This window comes from Hypanus sabinus, chromosome 4 (assembly GCF_030144855.1).
Source record: "Hypanus sabinus isolate sHypSab1 chromosome 4, sHypSab1.hap1, whole genome shotgun sequence".
NCBI lineage: Eukaryota > Metazoa > Chordata > Chondrichthyes > Myliobatiformes > Dasyatidae > Hypanus > Hypanus sabinus.
The window spans coordinates 32,939,665-32,952,043 of record NC_082709.1 but is presented as its reverse complement, the minus strand read 5'-3'; the positions used below and the strand labels follow the sequence as shown (position 1 = coordinate 32,952,043).

Here is a 12,379-nt window from a genome sequence, read left to right as displayed (position 1 = left end):
GATCAGATCTAGAAAGTTCTGGAATAAGTCATTAGAGGTCATTGAGCAAGAATATAGATATCATTACCATCTGACAATGAATAACCAAGTCAAATAAAAGATCATTTATCAGTGAAGATGTCCAGTGTTTGATCCTGATATTTGCTGCATTAATTCATCTTGGACGGTCAAGATCAAGGTGAAAAAAAAATCAGTCGTCCTGTCAGCTCCACAATTCTGCACAGCAATCCTCACTTTGTACTGGTGAAAGAGAGGACTAACTTCTGCCTTGATGGTTGCAGCAGCTAAATTGTCCATTACATTCGCAAGTCGAGATTCAGTCACAAATAATAAGAACAGGCTGCCAACACCAAAAGAAATGAGCCACAATAGACAGCCACGGGCTTCTGTGATGAGTGAGAAACATTCATGTGATCAAGGACAGGGTGAGAGTTAGGGAATGATAAAAGTACATCAGGAACAGTCCAAACTTCCAAATCAGGAAAGAACATTCAAGCTATATGCTGAAGCAGGCAAATATGATTAAAACTGGTTAACAAACATAATTCAGATAGTTCCTTTGTATTTCAAATTATTAGCCACTCAAATCAATTACGATCTGGCATTAAAATTGCTGAATCGGTGAGAATATACAAAATGATTCCTGCTTTGAAAGTCATAAATGAAAGACATGCTACCATTACTGCTCAGAGAGGCACGTTCTAAGTATAAACATTTCAGGAGCTGGGTAGAAATAACCAGAAGAAGCAGGAACAAGAGTCTCTATTTGGCCCCTTGAGCCTGCATCACCATTCAACAAAGTCCATCCTTGACCCCAATTTCCTTATCCACATTCCCCATATCCTATCTATTCTTTTACAAAAAAGATTGTAGGAAAACTATTTCAACGACTCAAAGAAGAAATTTATCCTCATCTCAGTCTTAAACTCTGGAAGTGAAGTTCCCTATAGTGAGATCTGCCTTTTGCTCAGAGACTGCGAACACTTCCCCCCTCCCCCCCCGACCCACCCCACATAAGGGAAACATCCTCCCAGTATTTACCTTATAAACCTCCTCAGACAAGGAGATGAAAAGAGTATACAGTGTTCTAGATAAGACCTCACAGTTGCCTATTTTGTAAGAGTTACCATTTTTGATATTCCAAACCCCCTTGGAATAAAAAACACCATTCCATTAATGTTCCTAATTAAAGGTCACATCTACGGAAATGGCACCTTTCTGGGTTTTTGGTGCAAGGATCTCTAATTCTTTTGAGCTGCAGATTTCTGCAGGTGTTCTCTATTTAAATGTTTTGTTTTCTTTTTATCATTCTTCATTTCATTATGAACAACTTGACGTTTTCCCACACTGCAATCCATTTCCCAACTTCTTTGTCCACATGTTAACTTACGTGTATCTTCCTCACTGTTTGCATTCCCACCTGCTTCTATCATCCACAAATATAGCTAAATAATGACTATACAGTATATTGCAAATAGTTATGGCTCCTGATATACCCCACCAGCTACAGTCTACCAATGTGAGAATGAACCCTTTATGTTTCCATGCAGCTTCCAGCAAGTTAGACAATTCTTGATCTATACTAATATTTTACCTCATGCTCTTACCTTGCAAAGCAATCTTTTAGCATCTTCTTCAATATCTTTTACAAATGTAATTACTTTACTCCTACCAATTCCCCTCCATCCCCTTCCTCAAATGTCTAATAACTTTTTCAGCCATGATTGTCTCCTTCATGAAGTTATGCAGACTCCATTAGATCAGAATATGATTTTCCAAATATTCTGCTATTCCCTCCTTAATAGTTCATTCAACAATTTTCCAATAAGGGCTTTAGGCTAACTGGTCCATAGTTACCTGCTTTTTGCCTTCGTTCTCCCTTTAATGATATCACACTGGCAGTCTTCCAGGGGAGTTGAACAGCTCTCTCTCATTCCAATTCTTTTAAAATATAACCTTTCCAGTTTTACTGCACATTCCACTGAGGTTATAAAACAGTGTAAATAGACTGGTGACTTATTAAATTCTCCATCAGTTACAATTTATTCAGATAGACGCTTGTTTGCCAGATGAAATGAAAGCTCGTCACTAAACTTTTTAAGAAATGTTTGCTCAGGAGGAAGAAAAATACATTTGTCAAGGAGCACTTTGAATCTGATTTCAATGTCAAATACAGCCAGGTCAGATATAATCCAGAATTCATTTTACTGACAAAGTCTAAAAGCTCATTGTATAATTTCTCAAATTACTTACTTTTATGGGTTTTGTAAAGTTCCACTGTTGGAGGTGCTTTCTTGAAGTAAGTACAGCAAACGTGGGAAGTGCAAGGTTATGAACTTATGTTAGATTATACGAATAGTGACTGTAGAGAGGAGTAGGAAAACAGAACTACTCTGAATAGTGTAACTTTAGTTCATTTCATTTACAAAATTGTACAACATCTAAAAACAGATTTTGATATTACAACATTGATCAGAAGTTCTAAATCAGTAATTTTTGTTCTTTCTATCGTGCCATTATTTAGGATTATAGGCATTTTAAAATGCACTATTTTAAATTATTTAAACAATCAATTTTTAATATGTTTAGATCTAATGCATGAAAATCTAGTGGACTATACAGAGTAATGTGCAAGTATTTTATATATCGAGGGACACGTTCAAGGAGAGTATATTTATGACATTGTTGCACAATGCAGCTACATCACTTTGTTTCCTGTTATATATCAAGATAGTTCAATTTGCCACGACATTTTAATTAGATTTTACTTTTTTTAAATGTTGGGAGATTCTATTTTTCCATAGCCCACAAAAATCCACCTTCTTTGGCTTAGAGAAAAGCAATATAGAAATTAAAGCAAATTCCTAATCACTATAAGTAGACTATACATAGTTGAAATATTCAGGTCATGAGTGGCAGAGGTTTTCAGGGTCATTCGAGAAATTTTTGAGCGAAAAACATGGCACGGTATGATGCAGGAAAAGACCTTTTGGCCTACCATGTCCGCACCGAAAATGGTACCAATTTATATAACCCATCTGCCTGCACATGGTCCATATCCCACTATGCACGTGTCCATTAATCATAGTTATTGTATCTGCTTCCACCAACTCCTTTGGCATCTCAATCTAGGCATCTAGCACTCTCTGTAAAATAAACTTGGATCATAAATATCCCTTAAACCTCTGCTCTCTGGAAAATGGCGATGATCATCAATCCCCACCTATGATTTTCATCGTGTTATATACTTCTACCAAGCTGCCCCTCATCCTCTGATGTTTCAGAGAAAACAATCGAAGTTTGTCCAAGCTCTTCCTGCAGCTGGTACTCTCCAATCCAGGTGACATAGTGGTGAACTTCTTCTCCATCTTCTCCATAACCTCCTGTAATGCAACTAACGGAACTAGCCACAACACTCCAAAACACCAAGCCAAGGTTTTGTACAGCTGCAACATGACTTGCCAATTTTTAGACTCAATGTTACAAGTAATGAGGGCAAGCAAGTCATGTGGCTTCTTTGACACCTTATCGACTTTCAGGGAGCTATTCACTGCACCACAAGGTCCAACAATCTGTACTCCCAATGATCTTGCCTTTTACTGCGAACCTTTAATGTCAGTTTTGGTTCACTTTTTAACCTCTTGTCTAAATCAACCCTTTTGTAGATTGGACAGGATGCAGAGCTGGGCTGAGAAGTGTCAAATGGAGTTCAATTCAGAAAAGTATGAAGTGATATATTCTGGAAGACTAAACTTTAAGGTTCTCAGCAGCATGGAGGAATGGGGGGGGGGTGGAATTCAATGTCCATCAATCTGTCAAAGTTGCGACACAAGTTGATAAGGTGGTTAAGAAGACGTAAGGTATGTTGGCCTTCTTTAGTTAAGGACTGAGTTCAAGAGCTAAGCGGTAATGTTGCAGCTTTATAAAGCTCTGGTTAGACCACACTTGAAATGTTGTGTTCATTTCTGGTTGCCTCATTATAGGAAGGATGTGTAAGTTTTAGAGGGGGTGCAGAGGTGATTTATTAAATCCTATCTAGATTTAAGGAACATGTCTAAAGTGGAAAGGTTCAGTGAGCTAGGGTTTTTTTTCCCGTCAGAATGAAGGAGGATGAGAGGTAACTTGATAGAAGTATATATGATTATAAGAGGCATAGGGAGGGTGGACAGCCAGTGCCTTTTGCCCAGGGTGGCAACAGCAAATATCAGATGATATCCATTTAAGGTGAGTGGAGCAATGTTTAGGACAGATGGCAGAGATAGTTGCTTTATTTAAACACAATGATTGGAGCACACTGTCTGTGGTGGTGGTTGAGGCAGGTTAGATAGATCATAGGACTACATTTATATAGGTCAGCACAACATCATGAGCCTCAGGGACTGTGTGCTGCACTGTTCAATAGTTCAATGTAGTTCAATAGGTCAATATAGTTCAATAGTTCCATTTAATATCAGAGAATGTTCTTTGTTCTATGCTAAGTTCAAGTGGCACTCACAAACTTGAGCATACAGGTTGAAGCTGAACCCGTGTAATAACGAAGGAGTGGTCCTCTATCCTCAGTGCAGCCTTTCAAGAAGGTTCATACTGGAGCCCCATCCACTCAGTTGTGTGAACGTAAAGTTCCCAAGATTCAATGTCAAAGAGGAGGCAAGTGAAGACAAGTTGTTCTTCAACATAAAGTGAAATAAGGCATTTTCACAATGCAGGCTGTGCACGCTTACAGGGTGCGAGTCGACTGCTGCTCTTCCATTATCACATCAGCATTTACACTTCAAAAAGCACGTTCAACTGTAAACAATTTTGAGGCATGCTGAAACTGTGAAAGTCTTTCTTTCTTAATCATGAAGTGAAATTTCAATGTTAGAAGATATTTATAACTTAATCTGGGATGATCAGCATTGAGTCAGGTAATATAAATAGAGAGAAATGATTTCCAAATATTTAATAAAATCAAGATCTTTAATGGGAAAGCAGAGATAGAATTAGGAGATCATATTTCTTTCACAGTTTATTGGGATCTGGAATACTGGAATACTGAGATCTAGAACCTTGTAAATCTCGAGATTTTAGGGTCTTTAAGAGACTCTTAGACAGGTACATGGAGCGTAGAAAAATAGAGGGCTATGCTGTAAGGACATTCTAGGCAGCTTCTAAAGTAGGTTAGTTGGTCAGCACAACATAGTGGGCTGAAGGGCCTGTAATGTGCTGTAGATTTCTATGTTTCTATGTTTTCTATGTTAATGGAAAGTATTGGAAGTAAGATCTACAGCAGCTTTTATAAAAGAAGCAGGAATAAAGGAAAAGTTATTAGATTACAACATAATTTCAGAGTAATAGATTTAATTGGATTGAATCAACATCCATATTAAGGTTTAAACATGTTCATCTGTGCAATCAATCTGTACTATATTTTTCTTCCTATAGCTCAGAAGTGCAACATCCAGATTAAGTACATCCTGGCTATTGTTAGTTCAGTACAAGCCAAAGAACAAATCTGATCCTTCTGCCTCATTAGCTCACTTTACAAAAATTAAGCAGGAGGCAACAGTACAGTTTGAACAGTTGTCCTGGTTTCTAAGCGCTTAACTGCAGCATCACAGAGCCAAAGTAACAGGCAAAGTCAAACACTTAACAATCTCACTGGCACTTACCTTTGCCTGTCAGCTTCAATCAAAATCTAACCCCGAAAATAAAATTCAACATACTTTGCAAATCAAATAAAGATGCATGTCTGGCAGTTCCTATATGATTGTTTACTGAGAAAAAAAGTTCTTCATTAGAAGACTGGGTGGCATCCATAGGCTTTGCTGCAACACGTTGCCTGAGATCTAATGTAATATGCAAAGGCCAGGGTTGAAAGGAGAATGGAAAGAGAATCTCAGTGTTAGAAGGGTTGCAATTGAGCTGTGTAGCAGGCCCTGAACCAGAATCTCTCCAGGGAGGATGATGAAGATTGGAGGCTGGGATCTACGAGTCCATTTCAGGAAGGACAGGCTGGGTGGGAGTCGCAATTTTGACGCATGCTGATATATTTACACCAAATAGCATAGCTTACAACGGCAAAAGAGAAAGCAAGAACATGGATCAATGCAAAATCAAGAAAGTAATACAAATTAAAGGGAATGGGGGCCTTTGAGAAGAGAAGGAGCTGTTGTTTTTATGTTACTCATATGGCATAGTAGTTTTCTTTAAAAAATGCACAAATTTTTAATAATCCCCACCAATCCATCTTGTTGTTTTGTGCATTTGTTTACCAATTAAAAACAGTAACCAAAACTTTGCTACCAGTGGTCTATTGGGTGCATCTATATAAACATTTTGAATAAAGTGCACACTATGGAAATCTTTTACAACATCAAAGGAGTACTTTCAACCCATTCAGTCCATCCCTATTATCAATGCATCCCCATCAAACCCAAGACCCAACCTATTTCCTGATTCTTTCTCATATGTTCCTTCACTACTCCAGTTTTCCTGCCTTCTATCTACACTCAGTGGCCACTCTATTAGGTACACCTGCTTGTTAAGGCAAATATCTAATCAGCCAATCATGTGGCAGCAACTCAATGCATAAAAGCATGCAGACATGGTCAAGAGGTCCAGTTGTTGTTCAGATCAATCATCAGAAAAAAAGTGGTCTAAGTGACTTTGACCAGGGAATGTTTTTTTTTTGGTGCCAGACAGGGTGGTTTGAGTATCTCAGGAAATGATGATTTCCTGGGATTTTCATGCACAACAATTTCTAACGTTTACAGAGAATAATGCAAAAAAAAAATGCAAAACTCATCCAGTGAGTGGTGGTTCTGTGGGCTAAAATGCCTTGTTACTGAGAGAGGTCAGAGCAGAATGGCCCGACTGGCTCGAGCTGGCAGGAAGCTGACAGTAACTCAAGTAACCATGGGTTATAACAGTGATGTGCAGAAGAGCAGTTCAGAATGCATAACACGTTGAACCTAAAGTGGATGGGCAAGCGCAGCAGAAGACAGCAGCAGGTTCCACTCCTGGTGGACAGTAGCCAAATGAGTTATGGAGCTACAGACAACAGAAGTGATGCTTCACCTCGTCAGCACTAATTCATTGCAACTAGTCAAATAATAATCATTTTCTACAGCAGCATTGGAGGGTGGAGAGGATAAAAGCCGATAGGTAATAGTGGAACCAGATGGGCAGATTGATCCATCAGAGGGAGGGAATGGGAAAAGTGACCAAAAAATAAAGAAATCTAGGTGGGAAGGGTGAGTAAATATGGGAGAAGGACATTGGCAGTATGAGTCATCTGAGACTGGAAAATTCTATGTACATATCATTGGGTTAGGTGTACATTTGTAAGTAATGGGATAATTATCCTTCATGTTTGCTGTTCTTTTCACTGGAGATTCAGTCTCACCAGAAACTGCCACTTTCATCTCACCCACACTTTCATTACCCTCGTCTAGCCTGACTCACATTTACTAGGGTCCAAGCTTTACTGTTTATTTGATTTTTGTTGGGTTGTATAAGAGTCCCCGGTATTGTGGTATATGGGGTTTAACATTGTTCAAAGGTGCAAGTCTATGGGATCAGCTGTGGGGGCAGAGGGCGGTAGAAGCTAATGGACCAGGATTGTGTAGATGGGACTTGGAGAAAGCAGAGGTCTGATCTCAGTCACCAGGATTTGGTGTGATGGCAATGTAGGTGAGGGTCAGGAGCATGTTACTGGGGTCCCTAGGGAACTGGTTTCTTCCCACTGGTGTGGCTGGGGTCAGGGTGAGTTATAGGAGGTGTTCCAGAGTGATTCTGGGGTCTGGTGGTCATTAGAGTTAGGGTTATGCATTTGGGTTAGTGTCAGCTGGGTAATTAAGATGGTGTTAATTTTAATTTACTGTACATTTGGCCTCTCCAATGGCATGGCATGGTGAAGAAAGGGGCAGGCAGGGCAGTGTGGGTGTAAAAATGAGAGTGAAAATGACATAAACCCGGAAGGTTGCTGCAGACAGGTGCTCTGCAAAATACTCGTCCATTTCTCACGTTGTTTTACCAATGTACATTGCAAGCACCAACCAGGGCGGAAGAAAGCATGTACTTCATTTGGAAAGTTAGTTTAGGTTTCTAGATGGTGGCGCACCAGGTGGTGAAGGGACAGAAGCTACACCTGCTACATTAGTAGAGACAAGTGCTAATCACTGTGTTTCAAATCCTGAGTTTCTGTACCTCTCTTTGCTACTGGATTCTCAGTTTCCTCATCGAGGGACCACAGTCAGTGCAGGTCAGTAATAACATCTCATTCTTGTTGACAGTCAACACAGGTGCATCTCAGGGTTGCATGCCTAGCCCTCTGCTCTACTCGTGCATGTAAAGCAAAGCACAGCTCAAACACCGTCTAAATACGATATTTGCAAATGACACCACTGTTGCTGGCAACGTCTCAAATTGCAACAAGGAGGTGTACAGGAATTAGGGAGATCAGCTGGTTGAGTGATATAGCAACAACAACCTCACAATCCACTTCAGAAGACCAAGGAGTTGAAGGGGAAGTTGGGTGAACACACTTCAGTCCTCATTGAGGTGTCACTGGTGGTAAGGGTGAGCAGCTTCAAGATTCTGGGTGTCGTCATCTTACAGGATCTACAAAGGATCCTTTGTACCTTGGGACCAGCACATCGATGCAATCATGAAGAAGACATGCCAGAAGCTCTACTTTGAGGAAATCAGGTATATCACCAGAGACTGGAAATAATTTCTACAGATGGTGGAGAGCTTTCTAAGTGGTGCATCATTGCCAGGTATGGATCACAAGAGGCTGCAGAGGGTTGTGCATTCAACCAGCTCTATCATGGGCACTGCCCTCCCCACAATCAAGGACACCTTCAAGAGGCAGTGCATTAAGAGGATCACCAATTGCACCATCCAGGATACACCACCTTCTTGTTCCTATCAGGAAGGAGGTAAAGGAGTTTAAAGACTTCACCTTTCATCTCCACATCTACAGTCCCTTCTGTCCTCTAATCCTCTCCAAGTGTCCCCTCATTCACATCAGCCCCCTCTGCATTCTACCACACACTTTCACAGGGCCAGGCAATTTATAAGGCCCAGTGAGCCCACTAACCCTCATGCACAGGAAAATACAGGAGGAAGTGAAAGCTCCGCATGGAGAGCAGCAGAGGTCACGACCGGATCCAGCATCCTGGAGCTGCCGTGTAGCAGCTCTCCTAGCTGTTCCAAATCTGACAACCAACAGGGTCCAAGTGGCCCAAGCACACAAGCACTGCTTACACACACAAATCACACACAGACAGCACCCAGTGTTACATCATCACCGACAGAAAATGCCATTTGTTGCATGATTCCAACACCTCCCACATTTAAAGGGCCAGATACGATCCAAACCTCAAAGAGGACCACATCCTTGTTGCAGAAATTGGAGGCTTGCATGCCTCAACGATCTGGAGAGCTATGTTGGCTGGAGTCAGAGCTTTATGTTTTGGCTCTTGGTAGGGCCACCCATGCCAATCAGATCAAAGGTTAGAGGCCAGATGAAGAGCAACCACTGGTCCTTCAGATTTTGTGGGTTCAGCTCAGGGCTAACAACCCTGACTAGTCAAACAGAATTGTTTCAGAAACAGCAGTGAAAAATCCTCCTATATCTGAAGGTGATGATATTTGTCAGTCTCCACCCAGGACCTGCATGAGTGTCAGTAGTGAAAACTGAGAGGAAGCCTTGAACACGGCCAGAGATGGAGGACCTTCATTGCTGCACTAAACGGCAGTGGCTTAATGGCCAGTAAGGTTAAGGTAAAGAACCATCGAGAGAAACAAACATGAACACCAGCTTTACAGAAGATAATTCTTAAACAAAGTCAATTTAACTTCTATCCATTTGTTTTTCTTCCATAACTCTATTAACATTAAACAGTATCTGTAACACTAACTTTCTTAAGAACAAGCTTCCAAACAAGAAGAGTGATGAATCGATGGACTTTGCTCTCCCAGTGTCCGTTTTGACTAAGAATGCTCAATGTTACTTTGAAGAAACCATCCCTGTGACCCTGCACCAGGTGAGCACTTCAAATCCATTGGTTATCCCAGAAATTCTCATTCCACAGGGGACGGGTGGAAGTCCCATACCAAGTGTGTTTAAACAACTACATGCTTGCAGTACCAGTCAGGAGTGCTGGCATAAGTTAGTGGGATTCAGCTGAATGTATCTATTCACATTAGTCCAGGTCCAACAGAAGAGGCATTGACAAATATATCGGGAGTAAAAATTATTGGAAATAATGATGCCGTTGAATAAAGTTTCTCCAGACTTCTGCCCGAAGTCAAATGTTGAGGAAAATCCCCACTTTCCATCCATATCTTAATAATAATGTAAAGCATATTACAGAGATGCTCCACAATGTCAGCAGGAGAACCATCCACCAGTCATCTAGGACTTCTGTCCTTGCCGGTAGAGAGCTCACATCCTTCACTGTCACTATGCCTCTTCAGCTTTTGTTACTTCCCTCGGATTCTATTTTCAATCAGGTATTTACTATTTCTCATTTTGCTGACCAGTTTGACCTTCAAAACATGCAGTGGTAAAGAGTCAAGAACTTATAGTCCCTGCATAAAATGCATTAGGGAACAAAGAGATGAGAAGGAGAAAGCCAGTAAAGAAGAACGTAACTAAGAAAGGAAGATTAAGGAAACAAAAATGCAGAAGCCCAGAAGTAGGAAAACTATGGACAAAAAGAAAAAGTCAAATGGAATTAGAACAACACAAATAGTCTTGACATGGGGAGGATATTTCTAAAAGTAGGAGACTGTAGCATCCAAAGCCACCGCTTCAGAATAAAGGCATGTCTCTTTATAACAGGGATGAGGAAGAATTTCTTCAACCAGGGGATGGTGAATATGTGGAATTCATTGCCACAGGGGATTATGAAGGGCTAGTCATTATGTCTATTTAAGGCAAGGATTAACAGGTTCTTGATTAGTAAAGGGGTTAAGATTTACAAGGAAAGACAAAAGTGTTTGAAAAAAAATTAGCTATGATTGAATGCCAGAGCAGAATTGATGAGCCAAATGGCCTAACTCTACTCCTATTTATGGTCTTAAATAACTACAGACATATGCAAGAATTTTATTTTGTTCTGTGATCTGTACCACTGAAGATCAACCAAATAATATTTTCCAGCAATTAGCAATGCAGACCGATAAAAAGATTATCGTTATAGCAACTCCAAGAATATGGAGCAACTGTCCAGAGGTTGACATTGAACAGTAAGAGATTTCAAACAGCAGCAGACCACTCATAATTACACTGAAACCCGAAGACTTCTGTACAGAGTCCTGTACTCCTCTGATCATTTGATCTAAATGAATCAATCAGGGCATCATGTGATACTAAAAGGTCTTCACTGAGTTCAAAGAAGCAAACTCGAACCCTATTGTACATATTGTGGTGGAAACTGATACTGCATTTTATAGAGCTCATAATGCTGCCCTATGACTCCTTCACTGATTTAGTTTATGACTCATTTCCTAAGAGAATTCTTTCTCTGCTGCCTGCTTCCGGAAGGTTGCAGTTTACTTCTGAACAAACCTTTATGATATTCAGTGAATTCAATCAGCAAAAAATGATGATATAATATATTTTTCTCAGCAAACAAGCAAACTCTGTGTCTATGTACCTACATATACCGCTCCACATTAGGACATGACTGAGGAATATTAGCATACAAATAGATGTTTAATGAAATTTGATAGAAGTTGTCATATGGCCTAATAAAAGAACACTTACAGGCAAAAAGTACTTTATATTTTTTTTATTGTTGTGGTACAATATGGAATGGGCCCTGCAGGCCCATCAAGCTGAATCACCCAGCAACCCCTAGCCAAATCATGAGATAATTTACAATGACCAATTAACCTGCTTCACCAGAATGTCTTTGGACTGTGGAGGGAAACCAGAGCACCTGGACGATACCCATGCATTAAAAAGAGAGGGTGTTCAGGATCCTGGAGTTCAGAACTCCAAACTCTGCCGCCCTGAGCTGTAACCGTGTCGCGCTAACTGATACACCACGGTGACTCATGACTAATATGTACACAGCGTCAGAAAAGACTTCAAATATTGATCATTGCCATCTTACAGAGCCAGATTTCATTATCTTAGGTTCAGTTTACAATCCCACAAGGACAGGGTACAAAGGTAAATGCAATAACAAATATGGGAAACAGCTGCGCAAATGCCAAGAGCATTCTGCTTTCTGCCCACTCATCAAATAGATCCATGCACGCTGGTTCCCCGGCCTCTCTACATGCCAAATGAGGTGGCCTAAAACTGATCTAGATGGGAAGGACACCACGTTACCCCTGGTCAAAAATTATCTTTAGTGCCTCACATACACATTTTTGG

At 40.4% G+C, this 12,379-nt stretch overlaps 2 protein-coding genes across 5 annotated transcripts in view; one reads left to right on the top strand and one right to left on the bottom strand.

Annotated features, from left to right (window-relative positions):
• Nucleotides 1–12,379, top strand: part of LOC132392642 (uncharacterized) — a 709,726-nt gene that overhangs the window by 246,140 nt on the left and 451,207 nt on the right. The window lies entirely within an intron of this gene.
• The window catches only part of ppp1r1c (protein phosphatase 1, regulatory (inhibitor) subunit 1C), a 120,656-nt gene that overhangs the window by 107,004 nt on the left and 1,273 nt on the right, over nt 1–12,379 (bottom strand). The window lies entirely within an intron of this gene.